Raw genomic sequence first — 17,986 nt, 5'->3', positions numbered from 1 at the left:
TGATAAAACATTTAAGTTTTTTTTTTCTGCTGCGATGATTCTTATAATCAAATCGATATCAATCAGCTGTGAATGAGTTGAGATATTACAAAATGGTCCTGATGTCCTTCGAGTGCATAGTGCCCCTAATGGATACCATTCCAGCCTATTGAATCAGCCAAGTTTAAATTCTTTTTGAATCTATTATGTATGCAATCATACCATTAGGAAATTAATCAACTGACAATCCCTCTCCAGCTATGAGTAAAAACATGATTTATGTTTACCTAATAGTTTGCAATAGGAATTATGATTTACATTAAATGACCAAAAGCATCAAATTCCAAAATATTTTAAATTGGTGCTTATGCACTTTTGTTATCGCGGTATCTTTTAAAATAGAATTTTCAAGGTAAATGCAAGTTTTACAATATCTTTTTTTATTAACTTGTTAAGTGATAGTAGAAAAATAATTACAAAACGCCTTCCCTTCTCCATGTTAAGAATGGCTTTCTAAATAATAACGTTATTATTCCAGCATGGTAATAAAAGTGCATAAGTAACTTTAAATTGTCGACTCAGAGTCCAACTCCATCAGCCTCATCATCTCCATCAGCAATAGCAGCATAAGTTTAATACCCATTTTACATTCTGGAATGTGTTGGACGATTTTAAGAAATTGACTTCCAAATTAACCCATCTCTGGCCAGGTCTTTATTTATCTTGTTTTCTGTCATGCCCATTTTTATCACTGCCGCCCATGTTTTCTTGACCGTTCTCTGTGGACTGAACCTGCTACCTAAACAGATCTATATCTGTTAGCCCAAAAACCCTCATTCATTCTGCCAATGCGATCATATTATTGAAGTCTGCTCTTCTGCACACATCTCTTAACACTGTTCAGATTTAATCTTCCTTTCATCAGAACTGAGCCATTCTGGAAACCCCACAATACACATCCATCATATCATTTATTTATCCATTATATCATTTCTCTCTAGGCAACGCATGTCCTCAGCCCTCACTGCTCAGGTTTCACTTCTATACATACTCTGCCTACACATATCTGATAGACTCTTCCCTTATTCGACAATGGTAATGCTCTGTTAGTTACTAATGGCAATAACTCAAACTAAATCATCTCCCATCTATAATAATTGTAGAATCAAACTGACGCATACAAAGATAAGAGTTCCAAAATAGTTCATAGAAAAATTTATATTTGAATGAAACAATATTCTGGATCATTCGGACTATTGATCTCATCTTGAGTGTTATATATATATATATATATATATATATATATATATATATATATATATATAATCATCTAAAAACAAGAACAGGTTTAAAGCTTCAAAAATCCATTCAAAAGTACCTGTAGCACAATGGATAAAGTACTAGGTAAAATTCAGTTGTGAATAACCCCCTTCTGGAGGGTGAAGGTTCAATCCTCAATGCCGGCGATATGAAAAATTCAATTGCAAATTATTTAAGACTTTTACCCAATAATGACTGATGGAACAAGAGCATGCTACTTCCAAGAATTAAATAAAGAGTTCTGTTCAAAATTCTATACATATACCTGAAGAAGGTCGGAGGTTACATTTTCCAAAACTTTGTGTGAATAACACTCACGACAACAGTATTCTGAATAATCCAAATTAATAATCCCCATCTGAACACTTCAGCCTTTTTTTTTTTTTTTTACACCAAATCGTAAAGCAACTAATTTGTATTGACACCAACTTTGAACTCTGAATCTAGAAGTTGGAGTCGTATGAATTAGTTGCTTTAAGGAAATAGCATGCTCTTGTGCCATCAGTCATAATGGGGTAAAAGTCTTAAATAATTTTTAATACTTCGGTGAAACTGGGTAAGTGCCATGTTTTTTTTACACCTAGTAAACCCAAATAGTCACTCATCTAACTATTAACTAGGATCAATGTTGCTTAACTTCAGTTATCTGACAATCTGACAAGAAACGGTGTCTCAACATGATTTAGTCATGAACATTTTTTAGATTGGTATTGAGCAAAGAAAAATCAATTTCGTTTTAATCAATCTAAAATGTCTGTAGATCCTGTTGGTAATTAACAAATTGAAATTTGATTAAGATCAGGATTGCAAATAAAAGTTCTTTTTCCTTGCCATCAGTAATTACAGAAAAGACTGAATTTCATCTGTCGCTATTTTGGCATCATTGCAAACCCTATAGAAAGTGGAATATGAGCTTGCTGCTTCCATCGTGAATCCAAAGAAGTTTAAAGATGGCCGCCTGATAATCGCCTGACCATGAATCACATGATACACCATTGGTAGATCAGGTTTGAGTCTTTGAGGATTTTCTAATGAGGACAATTCGAGAGAAGCTAAATTATAGCTGAAGATATCATGGGAAAGATTTCAAATTGGTGGCAGTTGCGCATCATTCATGATGATTTTGTTGGCATTCGTTTCTTGATATCTTTCTGTTAAGAATTCTTTCCTCAAAGGATATTGGATAAATGGGCCAAAGAGTTTCAGTTTTCAGAAAATATTTACCTCCCTTTTGTTACAATTAGAACTCTCTGATTTCTTTTTTTTTTTTTTGTAAAACTCAGTTTTCACTAATTGTTTTCACAAACTGTTTTCATTAATAATTAATTTTCTACCTCATCGTTTTCCCTAATTTTTGGATATATTCATTACCGTGACATGACAAGTAGATACCATTGTTTTCACTTAAAATTCAATATTTCAGTTTTCGAATTTCGTTACAATAACAAAGAAGAACCTTTAAGTTGACGGTAAAATAACTGATCTAATTGATATCTTAAAGAAAGTAAAAAAAAAAGTTGCCTCTTGTGATTTGAGGAAAGAATAACCTAAATCATTTTAGACATTGAAAATCGCTCTCCATAAATTAAGGAAATTGTGTAAGCATTTCTATGCTCTATCGTTATTTCCACGGCTAGTGCTCGTTTGAACTCCAATCTATGGTCCCGCCTTGCCAAACTTTCACAAAAACGTTCGACTAGCTACAAGCACTATGTACGATTCCCCCCGTTCTCCATCTTTGCCTAAATCTAAACGCAGATTCCATGAACAAAGGTTCTTTCCCAGAACTACCCGCCTGTTGAACACTGTTCCACTGTTCTGCTTCCCGGTTGAATACAACATGGTAGCCTTCAAATCCAATGTAAACAAGTTCTTGTTGAACCGTCCTCATAAAATATCAAATTCTACCCAATTTGCACCATTAACGATTACTACACTACCAGGTTACATTCATTAACTCTTATCCACGAGTGGCCTTCTAGGCCTTGATAAGTGGTGATTCGCAAGTAAAAAAAAAGCAAAAAAGCAAGAAAAATCACCAAACGACAGATATAAGAGAACGATATTAGTGTGATTCACAAACTATATTAGTATGTGACATTCAATTTCTGCTCATTCTCTTTATTCAACGTTTACTTGAAGAAGTCTAGTGGCAATGTCGTTAATGATATAAAAAATAACTTTATTTCATATAAATTGTTGTTATTGGGAGACAATGGTGTAGCGGTGGAGCTATATAGCCTGGGCAGTGTGAGATGGGAAGATAGCTGTTGTCTATGCAGCAGTCCCCCCCCCCACCGTTCCACAAAGCCAGAGAATTTAAGAGGAGAGTAGATATACAGCTTGGCTCAAACTGCACTGCAAAAGCTGCTGATAATGACAATATAAAGTCAGGTCGCTTAGGGGCTCTGTTTTCATATTTTCTGTCAAGGTTTATTCCCTTAGCCTTTCTCTTGATGGGGTAATCCCGCAAGGCAACAGAGATTTTGAATCAGAGTTGCCTTCTCCTAAGTGAGCTACCATCCAAAGTAAATGAGCCCTCACCTGCCTGACATGACTGGTTTGAAGGCGCCAGTGGACCGCTTTCACCTCTTTTCCCAATTAGTATAAACAGTTTCGCCTGACTTAGTAGCTAAACCACACAGAATGGAATGATAAAATTCTGCCTCTAAAGAAAAAAACACTACAGTTTTATTTTAAAACTTTTATTGTAAAAAATCTATTCAGGTAACCTCATTATGTAGTAGAGCTGACATCTATTCAATGTAGCCGCCTTCAGCCTCAATTACCACCTTGATACAGGTCCGGAACTGGAAGCATGTATTTTTCCACAAGTGTCGGCAGGAGCTTGGTGAATACTCGGCAGATGGCAGTGATCAGGCTGGCTTTGGTGTTGTGGGAGGTCATGTTGGTGATGTTCTCGACATATGACAAAATGAAGTAGTTCAGTGGGTTCAGGTCGGGGGAGGAGGTGGGCCAGTGAGAGAAGGATACAAAGTTGTAACATTCCTTCTGAAGACAAGCCTAGGTCTCTTTGGACTTGTGGGCCGGCACAGTCCTTCTGCCACACTCTGGGATCTGCCACCGGTCACCTGATTGCACCGGGGAATCACCGCTCTCTTCACTATATCCAGGTACATTTTTGTGTTGACTTTCAAGCCGACTTCAAGGATGTGAGGTGGCATGATGTGAATCTCACTTGAAACCACACCATGATCATAACCATGGCCAGAAACTTTTTCATCACTCTAGATACGTCTCTGTTATCTGGATTTGCATTTTGAGGGTGCTGGCAATGGTCCTGTTGTCATAACTTGGATCGGTAAAGAGCGTGAGTTGTACAGCGGCGCATCTCTGATCTCGATCATTGAACATTGTGTCACTTTCAGACATGATAGAAGGCTTCTATCACTCTTAGGATTTGTACACAACTGGTCAACTAGTAGATGGCCTGTAACAAAAACAAGAAAACTGGTTTTTATCAAACGGAAAATAGATAATGTCTCCTTTCCTAGGGCGACAATTTTACCGTTCCACCCCCTATGAGAGGCCAGGAGTTGGTTGTCAGAGGCGATTTGAGACGCACACCATGAGAGCATTTTTTAGGGAAGGGGGAGCTTATTGTGACTACTATCCCCGGTTGTGACAACCTTTGAAACCAGAAAAATAAATAAAGATTTATTTCTAATAAAAAGTTGTTTTTATTTGTTTGTCACTAACAACCGAGTATTTTGATAAGATGGAATTAATTCATGGCAGATAAAAATTAGAATGACTGCAAAATTCTCTTTTGTGAGAATGAAGCCAAACAAAATACTGAGTGAATCCCTCCAAATTTTGTCTGGATGAAATATTGACTTAATCTGTATAACAACATGATATGATTTCAACAGTGAAGAAAGTTGGAAAGCAGATAAAAACAAAACTTAAAAAGCTGAAATACATTTGTGAAATACAGAGGATTAGGAATCTAAAAAAAAAAAAAAAAAAATAGAGACATAAAACCCGTCAAGTTTTCACCATTCAAAATTTCAAGCAATCTATGCAGCAATACACATAACCGCATATAGTTTACGATGTTCAACAATAACAATATCACGGTTCTGATTTTTTTTAGATGAGGATTAGTTATTCATATTATTTGGAATCTTTGGACTACTGCTCTCATCTTGAGTGTTGTTTATCACAACGTTTCGGTTGATGTAATCTCCGATCTTCTTCGGGTGTATCTTGTCAAACTAGAGAATATTTCTGTCAAACTCGGGAATTTGGACCAAAATTTGAAATAGAACCCTTTATTTACTTCCCGTTGCCCTGGATGAATTTAGAAAATTTAATTCTGAGTCAACAGGGTCAGGTTTTGTCGGAGGAGAGGGGGCGGTTCTTTGGTGTTCTTATGTCTTAGTTTCGAAAGGAAATGTCGACTTATTCCTAGAGGAATCTTTTATCTAAAGGAAAGCTGCTTGTGTGTATGTACACTAGAGAGGAATGGGCTTAGCTGAGGAGAAAGAGGGAACTGGGGAGAGAGAGAAGTAAAATGAGGGAGGGGAAAAGAGAAAGATAGAGAAATTGATAGAACGACGGATAGAGAGAGTTAGATAGAAAACAGGTTTTAATAAAACCATGTTACACTTTTATCTTGTACAACGCTGGGTAGCCCTACTACACACACACACACACACACACACACACACATATATATATATATATATATATATATATATATACACACACACACTAGCTGTACCCTGCCACGCGTTGTAGTGGCTCAATTTGGTGTAATGGAAAAATTTAATAAAAAGAGAAAATGCATGTTTCTTATATTAGTAAAGCAATCCACTGCAAAAAGTGAAAAAGAAGGCGAAAATGAAAAAAAATGGTACTCTTGCAGAATTTGATCTGGCTCCTCGGGAGTTTCTGTCAATCATTCATGGTTTGGACTTGACCAACAATTAGTGGATGAAGCCGAACGTAGCAAAAATGTTGAAATGCTAAATGTTTTTTTTTTTGTTGTTGTTTTACAAAAATGTGAGTTAGTAATTGATATTTGGTTGATGGTGGGGGGGGGGGTTACTATACACAGATTCGAAAAAGTTGTCCAAAAACAAATAAATGAAAGCAAATGTAAGGTAAGTTACGTTTCTACCTACTTGGATAATTGTTTAGTGTTTTTATGTAATGTAAAATGTTTAATCGGCTCAAAAAACAGAAATGGTTGCGGACTCTGTTGAATACGTTAAGTTTGGGAAAGTAAGTTGAAAACTAAAAACTATACAAAACAGTGTCTGAAACTCGCCGAATATATGTTACCATGACATAGGCTGGCATAATCGGTGGGTTTCTGACAGTATTTTGTATAGTTTTTTTAGTTTTAACTCACTTTCTCTAACTTAAAGTAATCAACAGTGCCCACCACCATTTGTAGCTTTCAAATACCCCGATAAACACTGTTTTTCGAGCCGACTAAACGTTACATTAAATGAAAAGGGTTTGTAATACCAACCCTTTTCATAACATAGATGCAGAGAAGTTGTCAAAAAATAAATATATAACAAATAAATGTTATCAAAGGCAAGAAAAGTAAATGTTCTACCTAACTGGATAAGATTTTAGTGTTTTTATGTAATGTATAATCGGTTCAAAAACATTCAATGTTTATCGGTATATCTGAAAAATACAAATGGGGGCAGACTGTATCGAACACGTTAAGTTTGGGGAAATTTTGGGAAAATGAGTTTAAACTAAAAAACTATACAAAATACTGTTAGGAAGTCACTCAATATATGTTACCATGACGTAGGCTGGCATATAATCGGTGGTTTTAAACTTTTGCTCGATACAGGTGACGACTTTTAAAAGTCCCTTTTAGTGATTACCTGGTTTGAGGATATTTGTACAACTAAACGGCAAATCTGCTCCAAAAACTCTGGTATTATTTTACTTTAAGGCCCGTTTCACGTTCATATATAACAAAATATTTTATTATAGATTTCGGTGTGCTAAAAACGAATCTGCAAACCGTTTCCGTAGCAAAAAGAAAGTTTTCATGATATTCATGAAATTACTTTTTCGAAAAGTGGGTGATCACTTTTCAATGTAAATTTAACTTAGAAGAAGCACCCACTTTCTGGCCACCTGAGAGAGGGGCATTTTTCTGTTTCTTGGCTAAAAAGTTTTTTGTTTGATTTCTTTTGCATGGTAATAACCCCTGAACTCTGGGACTGTTTTCCATTTCACAGCCATAGCCTTCGTTTACGCTATGCATGAGCATAAACGAAAGCTGTTTAGCCAATAAACATGGGAAAAAAGCTCCCCTCTCTCAGGTGGCTAGAAAGTGGGTGCTCATTTTAAGTTAAATTTACATGGAAAAGTGATCGCCGCTTTTTCGAAAAAGTAATTTCTTCATATCATAAAAACTATTTTTTTGCGACGGAAACGGTTTGCAGATTCGTTTTTAGCACACCAAAATCTATAAAAAAAATTTTTGTTATTTACAAATGTGAGACGCACGGCCCTTAATGGAAAATTATATAAAAAATCCGGGGGAAAATAGTTTTCAATAAAAACAGCAAATGAATTCGATAGAAAAAAAAATGGATGCTATTTTTTTTTCTTTTTTCTGTGTGTTTCTTTCTTGGCTAAAAAGTTTTTTTGTTTGATTTCTTTTGCATGGTATTAACCCCTGAACTCTGGGACTATTTTCCATTTCACAGACGTAGCCATTGTTTATGCTATGCGTGAGCATAAACGAAAACTGTTAAATATTCATTCGCGTACAAAACTGCCTTGTCAAAAAACCTTTCAGCCAATAAACACGAAAATAAATGCCCCTTCCTCAGGTGGCCAGAAAGTGGGTGCTCATTTTAAGTTAAATTTACATGGAAAAGTGATCACCCACTTTTCGGAAAAAAAAAATTTCTTCAGATCATGAAAACTATTTTGGTACTCCTTGGGCGTTGAGTTCCATGGCGATCCGCAGAATTATTTAATGGTCGTTCCCTTAGTACCCCCCTAGTCAAGGCTAACGCGTGCGCACGTAACATTTTTTATTTATTTACTAACGTGGTGGAGTTTCTATACTGATAGGTTTTTTGAAATTTTTTCACTGGATTATTATTGATTGAACACTAACCAGATTATGAAAAAAAATTGAAAAAAAAAAATCATTTCAACATTTGAAAGGGGTACTCACTTTTTAGTTACCACGTTCTGGTAAATCGGTCACTCATTTTTTTTTTTCTAAATACGGAAGTGTCTTCGGGAGATATAAAATGGTCGCATGTTGACGAAGCAATGTATCGGGAGGCGTACGGGATGAAAAATTATTGGTAAATTTTTAGATTAGGTCCACCTCCTCAATTTTATTTTAAATAACGACTTGAAATGGTTTTCGACTATGCTGAATACGAAAATCGCATTGAAATTTTGCAGAAGTAAGTAGTTATCAAGATATAAAAAGTTATATTATGCATTGTAATCTTTGGCGGCCATCCTTTTTACGTGCATGTATTTGTTTATGGCGCGTGTGCACGTAAAAAGATGGCCGCTGAAGAATACAGTGCATAATACAACTATTTATTTCCGCAAAATTTCAATGCGATTTGCGTGTTCAGCATACTCGGAAACCTATAAATGTCGTCATTGAAAGGAAAATTGTGGAGGTGGACCTAATCTAAAAAAATACCAAATTATTAAACATTTCTCCAGCATGTTAGTGAAATTTATAATACTTTAAAAAAAAAATTTAAAAAAAAAACCCCAAAAAACTCACCTTTCATAAAATAATTAAAAAAAAAAAACACCCACAAACTGACTTTTAACTGAATAAGTAAAAAAAAAAAAATTTTTTTTAAACTCGAAACTTTATTTTCATAAAAACAATAAAAAAAGTCATGTTCAATCTATTTTTTTTCTTTGAGAAACAAATATATTTCTGACTTACAAATGCGGTAGAGGCTCATATTATTTTTACTTTCTATGGTTTTGATATACCGCGTTTTTATTGCTTACAAAATGGGTGACTGATTTATCAGAACGTTGTAACTAAAAAGTGAGCACCACTTTCAAATGTCGAAATAATGATTTCGTTTTAATTTTTTTTTTAATAATCTGTTTAATTAGTGTCCAATCAATAATAATCCAGTGAAAAAAAATTCCAAAAACCTATAAGTATAGAAATTAAGCATGGGAGTGATGGTTGTACAACGTCGCCTTTCACACTTTTACAAACATTATTTACGTTAACTCTTTTCATAAATAATTTTAAAAAAAAGTAACTAAGCCATTTATTGATAATTTGTCACATGTACAAACATTTATTTATTTACGTAGGCTTAACTCTTTTCATGAATAAGAAAAGTTTTACTTTTTAAGAGTAATAAAAGGAAAAAGTTACTGAACATTTATAAAAGGACTTACTTCTTTTCATGAAGGCCAGAGGAATAGTTGGCCGAAAAGTCGTGAAACAACAACTAATAAAGATGAGAATAATAGTCCTCAATAAATAAAAATGGTGCTAATGCAGAGAGCGATCCGCGCTATTTTTTAAATCATATTTCCACGTTTAATTAAAGTTTTACGATATGCTTTTTTTTTTATTCAATTGTAATTGACAGAATAGGTACAAAGCATCCTCCCCTCCCCATGTTAAGAATGACTTTTTAAATAATAACATTATTTCAGCACGGATCACTCTCTGCATGAGTATCATAAAAATTAATACAAATAATACTTATCTCAATAAGTGAAAGGCTAATTTCTACCGGAAATAAAATGGCGATAATCTCGCAGTTACAAAAAATATTTTTTATTTAATATTTTTATAATTCGCAATGTTAAATTATTTTAATAACATGCAAACATTCCTTGACTTTAAAAATAGAATTTCTGAAAATTTCAATTAAATTAGTAACGTAGAAATATGGTTTTATTCACTTTTAACGAACCAAACATTACATTTATATATATATATATATATATATATATATATATATATATATATATATATATATATATATATATATATATATAGTCATCCACATACAGTACTGTTTTGCTGTATCACAGCGTATTAGGCAACTACCTCAAGTCAGGATCGAAACCCGACTGCCAAAACGATAGTCAAGGCTCCTCACCATTATGCTATACGGATGCTGCTGCGTGGGTAGTGAATTAACGATATTTTAACATCGTCCAAATGCCAAAGCTCAATTTGTTTACACAAAGAGCATCGCTTAATACAGTAATGGCAGTTTGTATATCACTTCCCAATATGCTCAACCCAATATATATATATATATATATATATATATATATATATATATATATATATTACCATTTCATTTAATCACATAAATTAATATAAGAAGATATAATTTTATGTGTAAATTTTCAATATTTACTTCAACAGTGCTCAATACATAAGTAGAGCTAGATAGTAAGTTATGAAAATATATGTGACAATTAAGCCACATATATTTTCCTAACTTATATATATATTAATAATTATTTTATACCTACAGACACTTGCGTTTCATGCTTTTGCAATCATCAGTACAGGAAGTGATAATTACTGCCATTCAAAGGATTCAAACCCGGCTACAAAGTAACCCTTTGCCCCATTTTCTAGCACGCTACTCCTAGGCTGGCGACAATTACCATGAGAATTAAACACCTATAAATGCCAAATGTGAGCACAACAGGGAGTAGTCAGAGTGTTCAAACGATCGGACGTCGCGAATGTGCATAATGCTAGTTGATTGCCTTTTTGCTTTTATTTCCCAAACAGTGCTCTACTTTAAAGGGGCTTATTATTATAAATATTAATAATTAATGTATATCTGGAGACACTAGTGTTTCATGCTTTCGCAATCATCAGTGCAGGAAATAATATTTGGTATTAGTGGAAGGATTCGAACCCAGCTAGAAAGTCACCTTTGACTCCATTTGCTACAATGTTACTATGAGAATTAAGGGGAATTAGACACCTATAAACTGTAACTAAATGCAAATCTCTAGTATAAAAGAGTGTTTTGTTTTAAAGCAATTGTGTGAAAAGGGCTATTAATCTCTCTGTTGAAAATGTCTGCATCCATTTGTAAATGATTCATTGCCGTTTAAGCACATACTGTAAAACAAAAAATAAAAAGATGGGGGGGGAAATCAAAGCTGCAGTGATGTCGAATTTAGATGCGAAATGTATGCGTGTGCTTCTTTTCAAGCTAATTCTTACACTTGATTCTCTTTTTTTTGTGCTCATAAAATAAATGTCTATGCATGATTAAACTCTGGAGTTTTCCGTAGGCTTTATTTTCTTTTTGTTACCCTGGAGTCCTCTCTTCCCTGGATTTTTTTTTTGTGTCTTTTTTCTTTGTGGCTGCTTTTAAAGACACGCAAAGAGGAAGATCTCAATAAATGGAGATTGATGCTTCTTACAAGAAAGACTGGATTCACTTCTATTGGTAAATTGCAAACGAACATCTGAGATAAGTTGCCGGGCGGATGAAGATAGATTTCTATTTGTAAGGTTTTATCTCTTGCCATTTTAAGTATTTTACAACAAAAATATCTTTTTAGTTAAAACACAAAACTGTTCATGAATAACTATTTTAATTATAACAACTTTTCAAATAAATAAAGTGAGAATCAGTTTTAGGCCCCACACGCTTCAACCTCTATCACATCGGCGAAATGTTGCATCCCTCTGCCTGTTTTATAAGTATTTTAATGGTAGGCTTTCCGATGAACTACAAGCCCTTGCAAATACCTCCGACAAACTAGACAAGCAGCAAAATCCCGCCCCTACACAATAGAGATCCCCAAATGCCAGAAAGCTTTCTACTCTGATAGTTTCTTCCCTATAACTGCTGATCTTTGGAATTCCCTTCCGAGTTCCTGCTTCCTGACTGTACTAACATGCAGAAATTCAAGTATCTTGCTACTCAATTCCTACATAGTATCCCTGCAAATTATGTCCCAGATATTAGCCCTCTACCCCCTCCCCCCCCCACACACACACATTAAAGTGGCACTGTGTCTTGTTTGGGGTGAAAATGTAATAAAAAAAAATACTAAAAAAATAAAGAAGCTTTGTGTCAAAGCCAGTATAATTAGGAACAAGGAGAAAAACTGCACCCCCCCAAAAAAAAAATAAGTGACAAATCCAAAGAGTCTTAGAATATGCATATAAGTTATTGTTACTTCTGGTTTAATATTAAACTGGGCTAGCATTGTGGAGAGCTGGAGAAATGTATAAGATTATAGTTTATTAGAGTTTTCAGTAACTAAAAATCCTAATGTATACAAATTAATGCTTGTATGGGGTGAAGGTGGTGAAATCGATAACGATGCAGTTCATAGGATTACTTATATTTCTGGATGTTGGCAACCTTCACCTACTTTATTCTAGAAATAGTCGGGATAACCGATGCCAACAATAGAATAAAGCCTGTTAAAAAAAAATGTCAATCCAATGTGATTCATACGAATTTACTTTTTGAATGCTTGTAAGGTAGCTAATCCTTGAACTGCATGTGAAAATTTTTTGCTTAGCCCTAGCTAAAATGTGCAGCATTCTTTCCAGAAATTTATAAAGTTCAAAATCTTTCAATATTAGTTCTTGAAATGAACGCAAAACTGACGTTGCTACCTAATAAGGGATGCTCTCCTCTCTTTACAGTCCCTCTCACAAATTTTGCTAGGCTTTCACTACTATATAGTTATTTTCATTGTCTGTGTTCAGCTGATATAAAATCTATGCCCTCCACCCAACCTTAACAACAAGTACCTGTCTAGCTATCACCATCGCAAAAAAATCATCCTTTCTTCTTTTGTGTACCTATAACCAAACAGAACTTCCAATCTGAAAAATGATAACAAAACAAAAAAATTTTTTTTTTAAAACAACAGTCGTAAAAAAGTGCATTACACCGAAAGTCTGAGAAACAAAAATGACTTTAATAAAATATTTTATAAAATTATTTGGTTTTCTAATATTTTCAAAATAACATTACGAAACTCTTTCTATTTATTATGGAGGAAACACCTGTTTCGAATGGAGGACACAAGACTGCCACAAATCGTGTTCTATGGCGAATTGTGCGAGGGCAAACGGGATGGAGGTGCCTCGCATCAGCGCTATAAGGACCAACTGAGGCGACAGCTGCAGTCAGTTGACATTCCAAAGAAAGAGTGGGAAAGCAGGGCTAAAGACAGGGATAATTGGAGGGCTTTGTCAAAGTGAGCCACTGCGGCTTTTGAGATCAACAGAAGAAAGGCTGCAGATGACAAATATAGAAGGAGGAAAGTGTCATCTGCTCAGGGCCCCTCTTCTCAGGTATTCCCATGCCCTGGGTGTCGCAGAGTGTGCATGTCGAGGATCAGTCTGCATAATCATTAGAGGGCATGCCGTCAATGACAACCTTTCCATTGATCCTCAGATTCAAGGATCCAGCCAAGAAGATGTGTATGTGTGTGTGTGTGTGTGTGTGTGTGTGTGTGGCACGTTTAAATGTGAAATAGTATTCTTAGCGTTAAATACCCATATTAGAATTGACAGATTTTAAGTATTGATCCGTTCTTGTTTTTATAAGAACAAAGGATCGCCTTTTTGTTTCAATACTCACGGATCTATTACACTTAGGACTTAAAGGATCTCGCACAGTTGGATGTTTTTGTTGGCGCATGGCTTAAACCAATCACAGCTTCTTTTCACGATTCGCTCTCGCGTGAATAGAGTGGACACCTTTTGGAGCTGCTTCAAAAGGTTCGATTTAATTTCTATGGATGAGATTTCCAATTCACTTTCAGCTCGTTCTTATTTCAGGAGTCGCGGTGGGAGGAGAGGGTTCACTGATTCGTCAGAAGAAATTGTCAATTGAGTTGATTTGCATTGGATTTGCATTGAGTGGAAGCAGCCGACAGCTGTGTGATTGGCTTCTGCCTCAATCAGCCTTTCTTCTACATAAGTCATTCATGATTTGTATCTTTCTTTTCGCACTGTATCAGTAACAAATTTGTTTAAAATATCGGTGTGTATGATTGGCCAAATAGATACCGTTGTGTCCTATCGGATTATTTTATTATAAAATGCATTAGGATCCATTGCAGTCATTCATAAACTAATATTGTTCGGAATGATATGAATCAGCACTCTTTTTCTAGCTATGAGTAAAATAGCAACTTGCGTTTAATTAATTGTATACAATAAAACGCATAAAACAAATCAATCAAAATCAAATTTGCTTAAAATATTAGTGCTTGTGTCTGTCAATGACTCTCGTTTCACTTATAGTCAAGATTGTCTTCATCTTTTTGACTTCTGCATTCTGTTCCGCAGACTGGACAATATATTATATTTTCATTAATAGATCAATATCTTTATGGCGGGGAATTTACACATAGGTCTCTTTTTCTCGCTTGTTTTTGGTTTATATGCTTTTTGCTTCTTTATCGTGCAAGAAAGACACAAAGAAACGGTCGCTGAAAGTTTTTGAAGGTTTTATTTTGAGAGAGAATTCATTTGAGGCCGAGAGAGACAGAGAGATATACAGAGGAAGAAACTACAGTTTGTTTAAAAAATCATGGGGTTTGAATTAGTCAACAACTACTAATATAAAATATTATCCACTCTGTAATAAAGACCAATGTGTATTTAATCGTGTGTAAATAAATATAGGTACTTCCATCCCGTCACATAAAAGTTAGTATGCAAAATATGCCTTTTTCTAGTCTCCAGACGAAACTCTTATAACTGGTGAGGGGAAGCAAGAAAGTGGATAGCAAGTCAGACAACACCTTAGACTTACCCTGCCACCTGAAATTAATTCCAAAAGGAATCTTCCGTTCTATAATAAAAGATCAATAGTGGATGTTTTTCTTTAGGTCATCAGAAATGATAATATTTATGCATAAAACTTTAGATTACTGACACAATTCTATGATTTTGTATGAACACTTGAGTAATAGATCTCGATAAATAGTGAATGTGAACATTGGCGAAGCATATTTTTTCAGCGTTTTCGATGTACAGTATAGTTTTAATAGAGAGTAGAAAGTGGACTTTGGGTTTATTTTCGAAAAACTTCATAATTCTTGTTTGCCTTATTTTGTTATTTAATGTTCACATTTTATGAGCAATGTGTCTGACAAAGGAGGAAGAATTTCTGTTTTCTAGCTTGGAATCAATCCAGCTAACACTTATGATTGGCTAGTTTTTGACCTTGAAGTATCATATTTTTAACTCCTTACACCAAGTGGCTTCATGCCTTGTCTGCGGCGATTTTCATAATAAATCATCTAAATATAAAAATCAGCAATATGAATATTTGAGTAATATATATGAAAATAAATAGCGAATGCGAACATTGGTTAAGCATATTTCTTTCTCTATTTTTTTTTACGTAAGGTGTACTAGTTTTTACATAATCAGCAAAAAATGAAAACTGTAACGTTGTAGGAACAAACAAATAAAAGAAATAAATAAAATCCAATTCAGCTTTTATTTAAAATTGCAATTAAAACGCATTTATTTGTGGTTCTTCCGAAACCACGCATTTCATTATTTTTTCCAAAGCCTCTTCGCGCACACGTGCTTTTCTGAAAAGCCTTTGTTCCTCCACCACCTGACACTGGCGTTAGCCAGTGCTTTCTCGCTCTTGTATTTATACGTCCATCTTCCCTGACATGCAACTTGCTTCTCTCCTCGACCACGTGATGTATTTTTCTCTCCTTTTCTTATGAAAAAAGCTTGCGCACACTTGCTAATTTGCATATGTGCTTTAACGACTGCTACTGTTATTAATTTCACGAATCAGCTATCCTTTGTCGGCTGCTGAATCTCTCATATGCACCCGTACACATTCTGTTACACGATAACCCACTTTAAATTGAAGAATATAATAAGAATTGTTTAACTTAACTTAAAAATGAGCAAACAAATAAAAATTAAAAACTAAAATGACGTCTCTGCATCCTGGACAACACCGGGTAGGTACAGCTAATTCTCTCTTCTAAAAATGAAAAGATTGATTTTATTCCAATCAATTCAAGTGATTCTGCTTTATGGCCAAATGGTATTCGAGGAGGATTAGAAATTATGGCATCTTTTTTCTTTGACGTAATTCCTAAAGTAGCTATTGTGTTATCAAGGTCAGAGATAAAAAAAAAGTATATATTTGCCAAAGTAGCTGCCAACAATTTTTAATCTAGATTCTTGGAGGAATCCCAGTGTAATTGCATTCTTGGGGTTGATGTTTTTGTGGACAAAACTACCAAAATTACATTTCTGAAACACTAGCCAGGTTACCAGGCATTATCCAGGTTCGAATATATGATCTAAAAAAAAAAAATAGATAAATAAATGAAGCAGCATTCATGCTAGATAAGTTTCTAAGGAATATCAAATTCAAAAGCGGTCCCCAATTGCATAAATATCCCTGTAAATAAATATGATGACTTTAAGTTTTAACATTTTCTTCTTTTTTTTTTTTTTTTTACTTGGGAGCCACAATTTATCAAGACCTGAAGGCCACTGGAGGATAAGAGTTAATGAATGTAAGGTGGTAGTGTAGTAAATCGTTAATGGTGGAAATTGGGTGGAATTTGATTATTTATGTGGACGGCTGAACAAGAACTTGTTTGCATTGGATTTGAAGGTTAACATGTTGTATTCAACTGGGAAGCAGGTTAGAATAATAGTGTTCTAGTGCAGTTCTGAGAAAGAAGCATTATTCATATATATATATATAGATATATATAAATATATATTACTAGATATATACATGGATATATATAAATATATATTACTAGATATATACATAGATATATATAAATGTATATTACTAGATATATACATAGATATATATATAAATATATATTACTATACATAGATATATATAAATATATATTACTAGATATATACATAGATATATATAAATATATATTATTAGATATATATATATATAAATATATATTACTAGATACATACATATATATATAAATATATATTACTAGATATATACATATATATATATACTTGTTTATTGTTATATAAACATGTTTACATCCCGCTGCTACAACAGCCATTTGTTTCAATCAGCGACTTGACTATTCAAATGTTCAATGAATACACATTATTCTTATAAAGATTATTAATTGAATATTATAAAGTTTGAATAGTCAAGTCGCTGCCTGATGATATCTGTAGTTTGATTGAAACAAATGGCTGTTTGTAGCAGCGGGATGTAAACATGTTTATATAACAATAAACAAGTATTATCAGCTCTTTTTATTGAGCACTATCTAACAACCTCGTTGAATTCACTAGTCTTTGAATAAAAAAACCCCGAGTATATATTACTATATATATATATATATATATATTACTATATATATATATATTACTATATATATATATATTACTATATATATATATATTACTATATATATATATATATATTACTATATATATATATATATTACTATATATATATATTACTATATATATATATATATATTACTATATATATATATATTACTATATATATATATATATATATTACTATATATATATATATATTACTATATATATATATATATATATTACTATATATATATATATATTACTATATATATATATTACTATATATATATATATATTACTATATATATATATATATTACTATATATA

General features: G+C 33.6%; 1 long non-coding RNA gene across 2 annotated transcripts in view; it reads left to right on the top strand.

Annotated features, from left to right (window-relative positions):
• Positions 1 to 17,986, top strand: part of LOC145292093 (uncharacterized) — a 460,939-nt gene that overhangs the window by 283,823 nt on the left and 159,130 nt on the right. The gene's annotated exons all lie outside the window — the stretch shown is intronic.

The sequence above is a fragment of the Euprymna scolopes genome, chromosome 13 (assembly GCF_053919585.1).
Source record: "Euprymna scolopes isolate OS-2025 chromosome 13, ASM5391958v1, whole genome shotgun sequence".
NCBI lineage: Eukaryota > Metazoa > Mollusca > Cephalopoda > Sepiida > Sepiolidae > Euprymna > Euprymna scolopes.
This window is presented reverse-complemented; position numbering and strand designations above follow the sequence as displayed.